This window comes from Nestor notabilis, unplaced genomic scaffold (genome assembly GCF_000696875.1).
Source record: "Nestor notabilis isolate BGI_N333 unplaced genomic scaffold, ASM69687v1 scaffold14241, whole genome shotgun sequence".
NCBI lineage: Eukaryota > Metazoa > Chordata > Aves > Psittaciformes > Psittacidae > Nestor > Nestor notabilis.
Genome location: NW_009915253.1, coordinates 18074 through 36657, shown reverse-complemented (window position 1 = coordinate 36657; position 18584 = coordinate 18074).

Sequence of the window (18584 nt, the reverse complement as noted above, 5' to 3'; positions counted from 1 at the left end):
CCAGTCATGTACATTTCAAAAAGCTCAAGAAGATTTCCATCCAAAATCTCAAGAAGAATAGTCTGTCCAGCTGGGTTTCAAATTGTTACATAGGTATAATATGTACATATATAATACATATAATAATATGGAATGTGTGTAATTTATGATATCTACTTAGAGGTACAAAATATAATAGAACATGATGGGCTTGTTTTGCAAATAAGAAATTCTGAAACTCCACAGTTAAACACCTTTAAACAGTTTAAACACCATCTTCTCCAATGTTGAACACTGGATAATTTAGAAAAACAATTAAGAAACTCAGGTATCTTAAACTCTGCCTTGTTTCTCTGTATCTCATGATCTGTATCATGTCTACTTTTTCTGGTGAAGACTCCAGGGTTACAGAGATGTGAAATGAGCTTACAGGAGAGAATAACAGTATGTAACATCAGCCCCTGATGACGCCTACCACACTGGCACAGTTGTGTAAATGTAAGGTGCCATGGCAGTTAGGCTCCTGATCTTGTCCCCTGGCTCCAGGCTTTAAGAAACTCTTGTTATTTAACTGTGATTATGGGACTTCTTATGTCTGTTGCCACAGAAATATCAGAAATACTAGTCTATTCACCATGAGCTAAAACTACTTATTAAGGCTAATAGATTAACAACTAACACCCCCCTGCCAAACTGCCCATAACCTCTCACACACATGACTTTCTAAACCTAGAGATTTATTAAAAGGGAAAGAAGAAATGAAAATATCGGGGTGATGGAAAGAAATTTGGCTCAGTCAGGCACACTTCCTGCCGCCAGCCATAGCAGGCAGATCTGGAGCAGGCTGTACACTGGGAGTATAAACACGAGATAAGAACCGCTCCAGAATGGATGGCTGTCACCACATGCTGCCGGCATCTTTTGCTTTCAGCAGGCAGCCCAGAGCAGAGGGGCAAAGGACGGGAGCCTGCTGGTAAGCAGGACTGAGTGGCTGGGACAGGGGCCTGTGTTGAACTCTTGAAGACAAAAGGCTTTCCTGTACATGAAGAGCATTTTAAAAGCTCCCTCTCATGGCCTGGGAGCTGGTAAACAGGCTGTGCTAAAGCTATTTAAAAACTTTCCTTGCCCGATTTGGACACAGTGGCCCTGTTCAAGAAAGCAGTGTTTTTGTCTGGAGATACATCCTGGCTTTGGATGCAGTGAAGCATTTTCTGAGCAAGACTCTGTCAACAGTCTAGCAGGGATGTTCTCCCCCTCCGCACCAAGAGAGGATGTGGGGTGGGCAGCACAAGGCCAGCGCGAATGGCTGGGGCAGGAAACAGACAACCAGGGAGGGGAGTGGGATCCAGGAGTCAAAGCAAGGATCCAGGATCTGTGTTTGAGCAGAATCAGGATGAAGACTGTAAACAAAAGACTCCCTGAGATTCCCAGGGTGGTTGTGGGAAGCCAAGTGTTCACAGGTTCCTTGGGAACTCCCAAATGTGCCTGTCATGGCAAAGGCCATCTTTAAGAATCCTTGAGCTACACCCAATTGCCAGCCAGATACAAGTCAGGAAGGGCGATTTTTGACCATCAAATCAATTCAGAATAACCTTCCCTGTATTCACCAAGCAATTTGGGTACTGGATAAAAAGTCTTTGTAATATTCAAGACAACACAGTATATAATGCTGCTGGCTAACATGCAGCATGGCAGCATGGCTTTGCTGTTCTACATGCTCTCCCCAAATGCCCTATTACCAGCAGCATAAAAATAACTTCCTCCTGGTTCTCATTTTGCTATCACCATTATCCATGGTGCCCACAATGCGTAGCTGGGGATAAGTATTCTCTCCTGCGTTAGTGGCTGTGGTAGGCACTGGTCACCCAGGCAGAGGCAATGCCTGCCCTGAAGAGCTCAAGACTGCAACAGAAGGTTAAAATGGAAAGATGAAATATCAAATTTTCATCTGAATGCAGTCTGGATGCAGCTGGAGAAGAGGCAGCAAGAATCACAAGGACCAGTTTTTCCCCGTGTTTGCCTCTTCAGACTTGGCTGACAGGATGAAGTCTGGGACACGATCATGCAGGTGAGAGCATTTACAGCTCTCACTAACTATCTCAGGCAAAAGGGGTGGAGAAAAAGCAGTGAACAAAGATTTCATATGACATTTAGGACAGATTTACATCTCTTCGCACTGTTTGAATGATGCAGTAAGATAAAGGACACAGTCTTTATCACTGAAAGCATTTTTATCTTGTAGTTGCTCACAAAGTCTGCTCCCAAACTGTAATTACCACTGCCCCTCTTGCCACACACGAAAGCACCAGTCACAAGATCCCTGGTGACCACATGAATTCTTACTTTTTTTCTGTGGGAAATCACTGCTCAGATCGAATAAATCATTACTATATGAGACACAAAAGCAAAGCTCTATCATTATGATTATAATCTGTCCTGGCACATATTTCACATTTCCGAGGTGTTAATCCCAAAATACCAGCCAACTTCTTTGTCCCCACAGTTTCCTTCTGTTCCAGAAATAGAGCGGTTGCAATATGAGCGAGTTTTTTCTGTTCTGAAGCTGCTGTGTGGTTCTGCACTGCAGGCACCAGGTAAGATGGGTCAGAAGTTTCTAATTAAAGTATTTTCCTCACTTACACTTTTCCGAGCTACTTTTCCAGCTGGAGTATGCGTTGTGCCAGGGAAAGCGGAGGGAGGCTAGCACTTCCTGGCCTGAAGATCAGGGCACTATTCTTGGATGAAAGAACTCCAGGTTCAGGTTCAATTACTGTTTTATTACCAGACAAATAGCTTATCTTTTCACATGTCCTTTTAGAGAAACAAAAACCGAACTAGGCAAAACCTAGACAAAATCTAGAAAATTTTGGGCAAAGCCAGCTCTGCCTGCCTCTCTTCAAACATCATGTGCTCCTGCCCCCTCACCATCCTGGTGAGCCTCTGCTGGTCTTGCTCCAGTTTGTCACTGAGTTTCTTGGACTGGGGACCCCCCAGATGCACACAGGACTCCAGCTGTGGTTTCACAAGCATGGAATGATAGAGAATGACCTCTCCTACCTGCTGGCTATACCGTTGCTAATACAGCCCAACACTATTGGTCTTTGCCACAGTGGCATTGCTGCCACACGTTCATCTTGAGGCCCACCAGAACACCCAGGTCCCTTTCTAAAAAGCTTCTCTCTAGACAGTTGGCCAGACTGAACCGTTGCACAAGGTTATTCCATCCCACGTGAAGGGCTTGGCATTTGCCTTTGCTGATTGTCATGAGGCTCCTGTCAGTCCATTCTTCCCACTAGGGTTCCATTCTTCCCTGTCAGGGTCCCTCTAGATAGCAGCCCTGCCCTCCAGCATGTCAACCACATCCCTGCAATTTGGTACTATCCATCCATAGGTTCCAGCTGTTAATAAATACATTTAGCAGTGTTGGCCCCTGTATCCATCCCAGAGGGACCTGCCACTAGATGGGTTTTGTACTGCTGATCCTGACCTTTTGAGTCAGGCAGTCCAGCCAATTTTCCATCTATTTTACTGACAATTGTCCTGTCTATATCTCACCTTCTACAGAGGCACAGTGAAGATTTTGGGGTGTTAGTAAGATGCTTTGAGAGCTGCACCCCATGTATAAAAAACCACAATCAATTTGGACAGCAAAACATTTGTAACACTGTCCAAGTGCTCAACTTTGCAAATTAACTAAATTAATTGTTTATACCATTTTTTTATATTTATACCAAGTGGGAAGTGTTGATGTGCGGCTCAAAACCTTTTAAATGTTGGGGGTTTGTTAGTGGCTCGTTTGTTTGTTTGTTTGCTTGTTTTTCTGGTAGGTGCTTTGAAATCCTATGGTTAAAAGATGCTGCAGGAATAACTGTGAGTGATTGTTCCTAATGAATCTCACTAACTGCAACTATAGTGACCAAAACTCTTAATGTACTGATTTTCCACAAGACCGCTGCCTGCTGTAGTGGATGATGTAGTTATTCAGGTTTCTCTCCATTTACCTGTGTAGCTCCATGCCTGTTGCTCTTCTCTGTGCTACCTGTGGTTCATGAAGACAGACCACCTGGCTGCAGCAGTCACTACTCTGCCCTTTTCCCATTGTATTGGCAATGGCAGAAGCAGCATGTCTGACTTCAGGCCCATCCCAGTCTTTCCCTCTGTTCTTTCACTTCTCACATCAGGCCAGGCCATCCCTGCAACAGCAAAATTCAGTTTCATTTACACTGCTGAGAAACTTAGAACTCAATTTGAACAGATGATTAATTTACTTCACAACCATGTCTCATTCCTAACGCTGAATGGGACAGCAGGGGGGGTTGGAAAAACTGCACTAGAAGGGGGATGGGTTTTTGCAAAGAAACTGAAGAAATCTAACTGAGAAAACTCAGGGGATCCTTACTGTGCCAAAAAGGCAGGCGGGGCTTTTGGTGGCACCGTTAGTTGTGGTCTTCCAAGGTTGAAACATCCACTTCTGAAGAAGAGGCTTTTGTGCTAGAGGAATAGCTGTAGGCATTTGGGGCAGGTTTGGATGGTGGAAAGCCCTGCATGTCACAACAGGCACATGAAAAGAAGGTCATTTGCCAAATGGGTCAAACACAGTGGAGTCAATGCAGCTTGACCGCTGTCATTGCCCATCAGGAGTGAGCCTCCCTGCCAGAAGAGCTATCCCAGAACTGTAGGCTCATAGCAGAACTGGTTTTGAGATGGTCACACATACTGGAATTGCTGTTTTGTTTCTGCTTAGGCTATGAGCGGAGCTTAGTGACAGCTTTCCAACAACCAAAATTAGGGAACTATTCAAGGCCTTAGGAGGCAGGAAAAGGAAACAGCACATAAATTGACAGAAGAGTTATTTTGAGAAAAAGAAGTCTGTATCTTCCCACACAGCAACTGCAACTGCTGAAGCTACTCAGCAGCCTGCTAAGTTGCTTTGGATATCTGGATGAAGATGGGCATTATCTGAGAAAGGGAGGCCTGAGCAAAAATAGCAGGAAGTAGAGTCTAGAGAGAGACACTTTTTTGCTGAGAAGCTCAACTGGAAAGCATGGATTCATGGCAACAGTGAGAAAACAAACCTCAACGGACAGATGTTGGGCACAGTGCTTAAAGGCATTACTGGAATGCACTCAGAGATGGTGGGGATGTGGCTAGTCATAAAAGCCCATATAGAATGAAAGCTTTGTAAAATCTGGCTTTGCTGTAAGCTCAAGTGGGTGTGTCTTAGGGGGGAAAACGGTTTCTCACTTTTGTCACTGAGTTTACAACATATATCTGGGATAGAGATGCCCAAGAGAGCCATGGCTTTCTGTGCTCTTCCTCTGTGAGGACCACCAGCATAGGAAGCCAGGTACCTGGTGGCTGGATAGTATGAATGATGGGTTTTATTTAATGCTAATGCAAGCATTTTTGTGATATTTAAAAAATATCAATTAACAATGAATGGCATGTGTTACAAGAAATCCCAAAGTTGATTGCAAATTAATACCATAGGCAGGAAACAGACTGAAGTAACTTGTGGGGTGGAAAATGACAATTGTCCAAGCAGCATAATGATGAATGCACATGCTTGTCAGAGAATAAGGAATGCTAAAGCCAGCTCAAATGGTCTGTGTTTTCATTCTATTTAGCATGAAAAGTGGCAACTCTGGTCAGGACTTCCTGGTTTCCCCTCAGCTGAGATGGCAAACTAACTCTTCCTTCCCTATGGACAGACGCCTTTACCTTCATTTACTTTCCAGTATGCTATTCAGAATAATATTCCAGCATTCAGGACTAGTTTCAGGACTTGGTCTTCAAACCACCACATTATTAAATGATTTTTGCTATCTACAGAAAATGTCTTGCTGACTCCTGCAGATGATAGCTCAAACTCCTGTAATGTCAGCTGGTATCTTTCCAGAAATAATTTACTTCCTGATACACTTCCTGACGATATAAACCACTCATTATTATTATTACCAAGCTTTGCCATCAGCAGTCCCAGCTCCAGGGTATGATGACGACTAATATGTGGGGAATGTCTGAACAAGGTTTGCATGCTGTGGAGGAACAGGGTGCTTGTGCCATGCCTAACACAAACTGGTCCTGCTCTGAGTTGGGGAACACTGGGCTACACAAGATAAAGAACATGGATAATCTTTGTAAAATGGTGAATCATGTTGCACTGATAGAAAGAGGATGTTTCAGAGCCAGAACTAGAAGACTAGGGAGAAACATGATGTCAGTGCTTAAGGCCTGATACAGCTTTCAGATAAACAGGTATTAAAATCCAGACCAACTCCATGAACATTGAATCTATTTGCCTAATTTTAGCTTGATAGAATTTTTATTATTCTTTATTTTATAATCCAAAGCTCAAAGAGAATGGTTTTGACCCATAGCATTTATGCTGCATAGGTCTGTGCAAAGCACACTGCATGAATTCCCTGACAGGGAATCCATGAAGACTGCATTGCCATTAACTGGAACAAGAGCTGTTTGCCTGCTGTAAGTCTCTCTTTACATAGGTAGATACATTTGGTCTAATTCTTGTAGACTTCCTGTTTTATATCCAGCTGAGGTGACAAATGAACTCTTCCTTCCCTACAAAGAGATGCCTTTACGTCCATTCACTTTCCTTTATGCTATTCAGAATAATTTTCCTGCACTCAGGACTTGTTTCAGGACTCGGTCTTCAAACCACCTCATTATTAAAACTCCGAGTTCCCTCTTTTATTTTTTTCTTTTTCCCCAGTACAAAGAAAATGCGTTCGGAGTTTTAAAGCCAAAGATGTTGCAAGCAGAGCCCAAGCGTTTCAATCAATATTTAGTTTAGGTAGATTTGCAACTTAACACTGGGTAGCCAAGTTCCACGCGTTAAGAGTTACCTTGCGCCTCTGAGTTTTATGAGCAATTTTTACCAATACAAGCACAGACGATGAAGCTAATAAAAATGATATGGGGCTGAAAGGAAAGTGAAGTGGCTGTTGCACACAACCCTGCACACAGAGTTCTTATAAACAACAGGGATTTTCCACGTGGGAAATTCCCTAAAACTCTGTTTATCCTCATGGAAGATGAGCAAGCAGCCAAGTAAGGGAATGCACAGGACACAACTGCTCTAAAGGAAGATGGATCTTTGACTGCAGAAGGAGAAAGATTTTTCTAGAATCAGAATTACTATTATTTTTAAATCATAGAATCACAAAATCAGCCAGGTTGGAAAAAAGACCTTTAAGATCATTGAGTCCATCCATTATTCCAGGACTGCCAAGTCCACCACTAAACCATGTCACTGAGGGCCTCATCTACACAGTTTGTGAACACTTCCATGGATGGCGATTCCACCACTGCCCTGGACAGCCTGTTTCAATGCCTGAGCACCCTCTCTGTGAAGAGATTGTTCCTCATATGCAATCTAAACCTCCCCTGGTGCAGCTTGAGGCCATTTCGTCTTGTCCTAGCACTTGTTACCTGGCAAAAGAGACCAGCCGCCTCCAACAATCAATGTGACAGATCACTTAGTGGTCAACATGGCCAGTGCAGGCTAAGGCATGAACACCTGACAAGAGGGATTCACACTTGATCTTGCCCCAGCCCAGGCCAATAAAATCTGTGGTAAGGGACATTTTATAAAGCACAACACAATAGAAACAGTGAATCTTACACAGGAGCGCTAAGACTGCCTAACTTGTACCTCTTGTGCAAGTTTCTTGTGCAGAGAGTTCTCAAGAATGCTCTTGAGTCTGGGTGTTTCCGCAGCAGGTAGGTGTCTTTCATACTAGCCATGTTGCACCAAGAGCCCCACCAAAACCAAAGCGACATTTCTAGGCAACTTCTGCAACGCAGAAGCCTGAACACAGGCATTTTGTTCCCACAGTCCAACACTGTGCCCAGTGCTGGTGAAAGCAATGAGTTTCGCAGCCAAAATAAAGCCTCATAAAGTACTACCTGCCATGAGGGCCTTGAGTGCCCTTTACTTGTTCTCCCTCCTGTCTCTCAGTGAATTCCTGATTGCTTTTACCTTTTTTCTCTTTTTTTCTGGGCAGCAGAGGACATGTGGGACCACCAGCCCCTGTCTGCTCTGAGAACAAACTACTGCCTCCTTCGTGGCTCTGAGGGGTTTTGGCACTAACCTCTACAGCACAGGACCCGGTGCTGGCAAGGGCTGTGTGAGACCTGAATAAGGCCTTTAAGATACGATCCTGGATGTGTGCCTGGACTGTCAACCCAGCAAGCAGAACAGGTAAGACTTGGAAATGCCATAAGAAGGAGAGAAAGCAGCCTCTCTTTAAAAACTCATCTTCACCCTGTGAAAGTTGAGTAACTGTGGGACTGGAGCAGTCTGAGCAAAGCAGCTCCACAGCAAGTCCAACACCCTTAGCTTCCTGCACACAAACATGCAGTGTCTGGCCCGACTTCTGAGACTGGGTGCTGGATTTAGGACCTGGCCACCAAGCGCTGCTGTTGAATGATGTGCTAAGAATGGAGAAATGTCACTGAAGACCTTCCAAAGCTCCGATTCCATAGCTCGTACATCCTCTTGCTGCCAGACTTGTTTCCAGAGTGAAAACCGATCCCCTGCTCAACAGGGAAATGTGAGAGCCCCTACATCCACCAGAAAGAAGAAAGGGAAGTGCCTTGGTCACAATCCTTCCTACTCTGCTACACTGACCTGCAGCCAGAGGCACTGAACGTGGGAATGGGTTTCTTAAAAACTTCAGGAAATGGCAGACACCCGGCTCGGCTTCTGTATTTTAAGGACCTTCCATTTTCATTATGTCTAGCTGAAAACAGGCAGGTCTTCCATACTTGGCCATGATTCTGGATCTAAATCGTCTCTGGACACCAACTGCTCTTGCCCCCACCCACTGAAATCAATGGGACTTCACACACTGGTGCAGGAGTCTCAGCTGGAGAGTGATGATAGGAGCTTTTGTCTGCAATCCATGCATGCCTAAGAGAGCTAAAGAAAGAATAGGAAACAATGAGCTTAATAATTGACATATCAAGGGATATATATTCCTTTATCATTAGATTATGTTTAGAATATATTGGGTCAAACGAATACAATTGCTTTGAGTCTCTCAGTACCAGCATTTGTTTTTAAAGTCTTTTAATGCATATTAATGTCAACATCGCTCAAAGACTTGTAAGTTATTCTGATTTTACTGGTGGGGAAGCAGAGGTTAAGTAAGTTTTTTAAGGCCACACAGCGAATGCTTGGATTTATAACTCCCAAGTCTGTCTTCTGCTCAGCCCAGCAGGCCATGCCGACTCACTGTGGAATGCGTATTTCCATCAGACCAATAAGGGACAAGAGGAACCAAAAGGAACAAAAGGTACAGATAAAGTAAGCATTAATTCTAAAACATAAACGTTTTCTGCCACTCAAGAGATGTGAGCCAACTTCTGTTTGTCATACCTCACCAGCACGTTAGGCAGGAACAGGAGCACTAGAATAACATGAGGGAGAGTGTTCCTACAGTGTTTTTAGCAAAACTGAAAGTCAGACACAACTGCCTGATGTCATGAGATTTCCAGTACAAACAAAATCGAGTATGTGTCTGAGATTTCACATGAAGTTAATGGAGATTTATCCCAAGGTCGCTTTTAAGTCCAGAGAAGCCACAACCGTTCCCTTCCTTCCACGCAGATCCTGGCATCCACAAGGCTGTAAGAAACCAGCAGTGATACTGTTATCCCAGTTTCTGGAAGATTATTTCCCTGTTACTACTCTACATTATACAAGTCTGCTCCTCAGTGTCAGACTTATCTGTATGTACTGGAACACTTAAAAAAACACCAAGCCTGTTTTAAATACATTAAGAATTGAAATACTAATTTACTCCTCTTAAAGATGAAATATTTTAGGGAAACTAAGAAAATTAATTGCAACTGACCCTGCAATTTCAAAGACCTTTTGTGAGACATTAATCAAAATGAGTGTGAAAGGAAGCGATGATTATGTGATAATACTACAACCAGACCGTCTGGAATCTGGGTCTGGAGTGGGAATAAAGAATTCATTTCCATTCCATTAACAGTCCCCATCCATAAAAAGTTCTTTCCCTTTTATAGGTAAACAGAAGGGAGATGCCCAACCTGACATGGCTCCCTGAGTAATCAGATGGGACCTGTAAAGGCCTTAATGCACAGAGCAGTTCAAGCTGCAAGCTACCTGCTCCATGTACTCTCTTCCAACTGCATCTCATTTATGTTTATGCAACATATGTCATAGGGTAAATCCCAGCCTATTGCTGGCAGATTCAGATTTAACTTTTTCTGTGCACTGAGAGGTAGGGACTGAGATTTGAGTGACAAAGTATCAACAATAAAACCCCAGAAAGCAGAGAATAAACTGAACAGCCCTGTTTGAACTTGGCTTTGGTTAAAGCCAAGCAGCCAAAAGTGCTCCTGATCCAACACACGCATGTAGGAAATAGATGGGGAAATCACATATTCTGATACTAAATTTAGAGCCTGACATTCTAAACTTACTTTGCAGGTAGATAAGTCAGAACTAGACACTACTCCTGCTATGCATCATTTCAGAAATGTGGCCTTCTGAGGCCCAGTATATAGAAATGCTTTAAATGATGTTACAAATAAAATTCACAATAAAAATCTTACCAGTTTTAGTCAAGAGGAAAAACTCCAATTCTGCTTATGTTTCTTGCTACAAACCTCGGAATGTTTTGCTCGTTTTGGAAGCTCTGGTAAAATGACACCTGGATATCTACAACTGGAAGAATGAAAAGATCTTCCCAAAACTGTTCTCTTTGCCAGGAGCATGTTTGCATCTGCCCAGTTTTCCTCAGAAACATCTGTAGTTTCTAAGGAAGTTGCTAATCCCTTTCTCTGAATTGTCTTCCTTACTCTTTTTGATCCATTACTTTCAGCATTCTTCCTTCATGTGCCAAAAAGTCACACTGAACCTCACATCCTAATGCTTGCTTACCTACCAAAAACCCCCAAACTGGGGGAAGTTACCTATATAAAATTATGAAGAAACTATGCTCAATCTTGTGCACCAGTGGCTTTCACGTGTGGTTGGTGGCCTCCCACCCACTTTCTAACTGGCCATGCAGAGACAACAGAGCGCACAGCACAGACCCCGTTTCCTGTCCTCTCCACTGCTGCAGCAGATGTGTGTCCGTGTCTCATCTGTACAGTGGCAGGGCACAGCTGGAAAAGCCAAGGTACCTTCACAGCCCATGGCCGACATGCAGCTGGTTGTACCAGCCCACTGACACGTGGTGGTAACTGCCAGCCACACTGGTCTCAGCTCTTAACATCTGTTCTGGCCTCACAGACTCTGTCCTATGTAAAGCCTTGCAACAGAAGGGGAGTGTCTCCAGTGGTGTATGTCCACTCTAGAGGCCACTGCAGCACCCTCTGTGTGACCAGCGTAAGTCCATTATGGAGCTGGAGCCAAAAGAAGGGTGGTAAACCTGGGGCATCCCTTCATGCTGCTCTTGTGGTCTGTGCTGCTGCTGTAGACTACAAGAGCCCAGAGGCTACAATACCCTGTTGAATGGAGCAGAGACTGGTCTTCACCCAGTCCCACTATCCCGAGAGTCTCGCAGGTGGTGCACAGACTCCTCGTATAAAGCTCAGCTTGTTCACAAGCCATATTTCAGACATTTTCTACTGAAAGCTGAAGCAATCCACATATGACTTTGATTTAATGAAAATACCAACAGAATCAACTACAGTGTTAGAGAAAGGAAGTAAAAACTGAAAACAAGACTCATACGATGTTAGCTTCTTGTTTCTTTATTACAGGAACGTAAAAAGATGACTACTGCTGGTAGCAGTGAACTGATGAATTAGAGTAAACTGATACCCTCTCTTCAAAACATGGTATGTTCCATCCCATCAACAGCTTTCAGCACAGCTAGGCTAGGCTCAGATAGTATGGGTTATAGTGTGCTGTAAGCAACGAAGATGACAAAATGAAATTATGTGGGAGAAAAATGTTTCATGAACACAACTCTTGGTGTGTAAGAAATGGTGTAAATCTCAGGTCAAGGTGAAGCATGAGAGAGACCCGGACTGGAGGGCAGGAAATGAAATGACAGGGAGGGGCAGAGTCGGGAAGAATGCAGTGGGAGTGAGAGGGCCAACAGGCACAGCTTCCTGACGCAGGTCCCTGGGTCAGATACGTGCTAGCACTAGTGCCAGGGCAGGGGCAGGGATGCACATTGGGAATAAAACAGCAGATGCCTGGATGCCCTCAGGAGATGAAGTCTGTGGCCTTGTACCCTTATGTTAGTTAAGATTTAAAAACTGACTTGCACTTAGATTGCTTGCTTGGCTTAAAAATAGTGCTCTACTGGAGTGTCGCTTGTTGCCTGCAGGAAGACACGAGCTTTCAAAACTGTTCACCTTTGAATTCTGGAACATATAAAGGCCAAAAGTTTCCACAAAGCTATTGTCCTTCTGGTGGTGACTCCAAAAGCCCAATATGAAATGCCCAGGATCCTGAAAAGCATGAAAATGCAGGGAGTAGACACCTCTATGGACACCTCTCCAGGTTTATTCCTTTTAATCCTCCAAGTATCTGCAGAGGTTTTCTGGAGGACCAGGTTAAACCCGGGCCAGCAGTTCCCTTAACCACTGTTGCATTTCACATGAAAAACAGACAAACCAGCCAAGCCCTTAACTAAGCAAACTGTACTGTACTAGCAAATGAGGTGCTCACTTTGCAAAGCAGATGGCACAAGTCTGAAAACCCAAGAGAACTAATACTATGAAACAAGAAATCAGAATAATGGTGCTTTGATGGGTGAAGCACATCTTTGTGAGGTAGGTAACATGATCTGCACTTCCCAAACTGCATCACTGAGACCAGAAAATATGTCAATAAGCCAGTGCAGTGAATAGAAGCAGAGCTGGTGGTGTACTAACCCACCAACCAACACGATGATAAAAACCCCAGGATTCCTTAAATCAGGCTTATTTCAAAGTGATCTCACTGGAGGCCTTGTTTGTTTTTCCTGAACCTCCTTTTGGCACAGGAGTGCACAGAGTAAGGACACACACATGCTCATTATCTGTGCACATTTGCAGGCTGTAATTCTAGTAAACATTAGATAAAGAGAGAGAAAAAAAGAGAGTTCCCTGAACTCTGAAATAAAGACTAAAGCTTTGACTTCTGTTCCAATTAAAATGTTTGAAAGCAGCCTTCAGTTCAAGCCCTGGTTAACCACTGGTGTTCACGGACTGACACAAGGATTCACACCAGCACCATACATGGGAAACCCATTGGTTTGTAAAGAATGCATCTGGCAGGACTGAGCAGTCCACATACAAGCTGTCACGACTTCCACTGGGGTACTCCATTAGTCTGTGTGTCCACTACAGAAACTGTGCTTGCCTGCCTAAACCTATGGATGTCTACATGCTTCAGTTTTTGTCTGAAAATATCTCTACCAAATCAAACCAAGCCAGATGTTCATCCTGCAATGAGACAACAGCAATATGAGGATGAGCATATGGCATTTCAGTTCTTACTTGCTAGCAGAAATCCAGCAGAAATTATTACCTAGTTACTTTTCAATATGCACACCTCATTAACCCAGTGCAACCTTTACACATTTGCACCTTCACACCACTTCAAGGCTCTGTCAGCCTTTCTTCCATAAAACTCGCCTGCCAGAGATCATGTTATTTGAAAAATTCCTCATATGAAGGATTTGGCTCAATAAGGAATTCATATTATACAGTTCAATACAAATTTACTATGATTTTCTTCTTGCTTTGCATTAAGAGAATGTTACCTGTTCTTTTTTTCTTTGGCAAAGAAAGATATTACTGTGTACACTTGATCCTTCATTTGGATTCCTGCCTTCTGATATTTAGATAAACATAATTTAGTACATCAGAAATATTTAATGTTTTATGCAAAGAGCTTCTGTTCACATTCAGTGGAACTTCTTTTGCTAACCTATGCGCAAAAGGATTCTTGTATAAGAGGAACCAGTTCGGCTTCCACATGAGCAGCTGTTAATGCAGGCACACATTCAAACATGCCGTTGTCTGAAATAGCAGCGCTCTAGACGTTGAAAGTCAAGAAGGGCCAGCTCAGGTTGCAGGGCTGCATGGCCACCCCTGTGCCATCGTGTCACCACCAGCCAGTGAAATCCTCCTCCTGCTGTGGGCCTGTTCCTGGTCATTCCTCACACTTCCTACAAGTACTGGGATTGGCTTTTAAGCAGCGATTCATGAAGGTATCACACTGCTCTGCCCCTCTTGCTGCTGCCTTGGCTCACCGCATTCACTTCCCTCCTATTTTCTGCAAACCACCACACAACAAATTCTGTTCCAAACATCTCCCCACTTTTCCTTATCCAGAAGGTAGTTTAAAATCACAAACAGTAAGAACGTGCCACTTGAAGCCACAGCTGCGACTTGTTCACACTTTGACTTCAGAAGTTCTGATTTGTTGATTTTTAGTTACGGCAATTTCCAGCAGATTTCCCATTCCCTTGGCAGTAATGAAGAACAATTGTTTTGTCTCATCACAGTCATTAGGAAATATGTGTTGCTTAATGCTTAGTTACAATGATTTACGAACTATAAATGCCTACAGCGGAGACACATTTTTCAGGGTTCTGCACACAGACTGCTTCAGCTGCAACACCAGACTGTCAGCCCTGCTTTGCATGAGAGCACAGGCTGCACCAGACCACTGTCAGATGGAGACCTCCAGTTTGCGTCTCAGATTTCTCTGGCAGAGTGACCCTGGGAACATTCTGCTTCCTGGCAGTGAATAGCAAAGAACCACCAATTAGTTGCATTTGTCTCCTAATACTGTGTATTTTAGAAGTGTTCCTCCTTTGAAGCATTCGCAAGAGCAGTACAAAGATACCAGGCAACACGAAACTCAGCTGGAGCACTTCAGTAAGTTTAAGGTAACAGGTGACTCACGCTGCCCTGCGAGTGCAGGTACAGAATTATCTCTACTGCCACCAGAAATTAATTTCATCATGTTAATAGAGATTCGAGATTCATGATTCAACAGTTATTTCAGCACTTACAGAGAACTGCAGGTTACGAAACTGCAATGACGTTTGAATTCTTCTAGAAAGCCCCAACGACAGGGATGAGAAATGCAGTAACGATTTGCAACAACAATTTCTACGTCATTCTGGATGATTTAGGAAAGTCTATCCCAAGTAACCAATCTACAAGGATTAATGTTGAAATGTAAGAAATGACCACTGAATGAAGGAAAAGCATTCTGACGTAATTCTCATGTCATTTAAGACTTATTTCAGTCACCAATGCGAATCTGAGTTAAACAAAGAAACAGGAACAACTTCAGAAACAACTGCCTTAAAGAAACAAGTTAACTTGTGTGGTAGCTGAGGAAGAAATCAGCTCTGTCAAAATTCAACTTGAGGTAACATTTAAACACATGCCAGACTTCTGCAAATTCTGAATGTGATGACAACATTACCCTTTTTCTGAGTTTGCAGGAGAGTTTTCATTTGCAATTTGCACTTTTTAGTATTACTTTAAAATGATGCTACTGAACTTCTGAATAAATCACTTAATTTGCATTTCCCTAATGTATTATGACCAAACATATTTTGATTAGAAAAATAGCTACCTAGCCCATCTACAATATATGGGCATGGTGATAATTTTAATTACTTCAGATACTAAAACCAGAGATAACTTATGCTAAAATCAATCTCCAGATCAGCTGCAGACCCCAAAACTGACTAAATCTTCTGTTTCAATAATTTAAAGTGAAACCATGTTCTTTCTCTCGTAGAAGCTTTCCATGATGATATTCCTCACAGTGCCAGATCATGTCCACTAATGAAATACCTGTTGTATTGTGGCAACCAGAAACAATACCTACCCATGACAGTCACACAACAGATCATCCCCTTCTACAAAGCAAACTACCAATATGAGTGAAAACAGAAGCCCTTGAAGATAAAAATATATGGTAAATGAACAAGCTACTATGAGGTAAGATAGGTGTGGAATAAATGTGAGCACAGGCACAGCCCACTGCAGTATAGCCTAAATGCATCTGTTTTACACTCCAGTTTACCTTGCATGATCTTGTCCACCAAGTTTTATAACACTGGAAAAAATCACTTAATCCCTCCATGCTTGTTTTCTCTCTCAATTACTTATTCTGTTTTAGCTCTTCAGCCTGAGAACAGTTTGAAACAACAATCTGTCTTGGATTTGAAGAGTGCTTTAGCAAAATGGAGTCCCTGGATCAAGGTATCTAGACTGCAACAGTAACTAAATAAAAGAAATCTTATTGCCCCGTAGACAATCTAAACTGACCTATGTCATTGTGCTGAAACAGTGAAACTCCCTATGACAACAGCTTCAAGAGGAAGTAGGCTAAAGTCTGTTCCTGTAAGAGAGACAGATTGTATTCCTTGAAATCTAGTGTACAGGAGGTAAATTAATTCTTCAGAATCAACCTTTCAAAAGGAAGATGCTAATGTTTACAAGTACATTGAAAGGCACAGCTGCCCTTTTTCACTAACAGAGGTATGTATATACAGAACAAACTCCTCTTGTAGTCAGATGTTTACCACATCCTTATTTCAAAGAGTAGCAGTCATTACACAGTGAAGTTCAAACAGCGCTTTGGATATCTTTGGGTTTAAAAAGTGAAAATATATGAATTTGGAACATACACACAATTTTTCAAACCTTTTCAATGCACAGTTCTGGAGCTGCTTATGTATACAGTATAACTGAAATACAACGAAGTAGGAAAGGCTACTTCAGGCTCAAGCTTTTTCTTTGTTACATTTTGTATGCCCTCATAGATAATCATAAATCTCAAGGGGCCTCTAGACCACGTGCTCAATACCTGAAATCTTACATAAGAGAGAGACAGCCCAGACAGCACCTTCAATTCAGTAACATCAGTGAAAATAAACCAGGCAAATCTAAAGAAACCATGCTCTAAAAGCTCATTTACACTGAGCGTAGCTGCCATTTCTCAGGGCAGGAACCTGCCCACTCCTGAAAGGCTCATTATCAATGCGCAACAAACAACCTCAGTAAAATGGGGTAGCACCACCACCGTGCACTAATGTAATAATAAACAAAACCATATTTACTACATATATTTATTTGTGGCGTTCACTCATACTGAGAATACAGTTACAAATTACGGAGATAGTACATACTGAAAGACCACATGGTTAGTCAAGATACAGAGTATTAGTAACAGAAATGTACTTACTTAGAGAAGTGAATGTAATTTAGGTATACTATGACTGTATAATTCTCTGTTCATGAAAAGACATATGACAATTGAAATATTCAGAAAAGGAGCATGCTTGGGGGGGTTGTTTGGTTTGTTTTTTTTCTAAGAGGCTTTCCTTTCTGCAGCATTGCAGCTGCTAGAAAAGTATCATTTCATTAACCTCTGACTTAACAAATGAGATCAAGAATTATTCAGATGCAATTCAGATGCCCAGCTCAGTGAAGCCCATGTCACACATCAAAACAAAGACAACAACCCTCTTCACTCACACCCATAAACAGGAAAGAAAAATATACATGGTAGCAGAACAGAGACATGTAGGTTACTTCTGCCAATACTTAGTCATTTAAAATTTCATAAACATTATATGTTATTTAGCAACAATTCAGGAGTGGCTAAGTAGAAAAAAAAAGATTCATTAGGTTTGCAGAATTAATTTTATTTGGGATTTTCAAGGCAATGGCAAGCAAGAGAGTCAGCTGTCTGATCAGCATGGGAGGAGAAAATCTGCTGTCTTTGAAAACCTCCAACTTACTGTGTAGTACCTTTCTAGCTTTCATAAAAGAGTACCTAATTGATTCATATCCCTAGGTTATTTACAAACAAAGGATTTCACAGCTACGTACAGAATGGGTCAAGATTTCATTTAATTTCATACAATGTTCCTGAAGAGTAACATTTAAAATCCTTTTATTCTGAGCATTCAGAAAATAATCCATAAGCCTGTAAGTGTTGTCTGAAAACAATTGAAATGGAAAACAGTCCTAGAAAGGAATTCTATTAAATCTAGTCCTCTCCACAAACATGAAAACAATACTAATTGTATGGTTCACTCCGGTCCCTGTGGGCAGAATAAGAAGTTATCCTTCATGACATACTTCACAAAGACAATGACCTTACAGAGTTGTTATATACAGAGCAGAACACCTAAATCACTTTTTAACCACCCTCACAAAGAAACGTTTGCTTAGTAACATTTCAACAAAAAGGCAAAATTTTCAGCGTAAGGCTGAAACAACTTTATTTCCAAAGCACAACAAACAGCTTTGTTCTACAAGATTTACTTCAGGCAGGTATTAACAACATTAAATCCATGTACGGAAGAAACACTACATTAACCTAGTAAATAAAGGAATGATCTGTACATTAAAGACATAGAAAAACTCAAACTATTTCTCAATCTTTTCATGAACTAGCAGGTATGAAATTATGGGGAGGCATTAAAAAAACTACGAGGTTGCAGCTTATTACTGTCTATATATCAGTATGCATTATTATATTATTCAGATTTCTTGGGGATGACTTCTAAAAGAATATTCTTCTTCCAACTGGAGCACACACAAAAAATACAACAATAGATTTA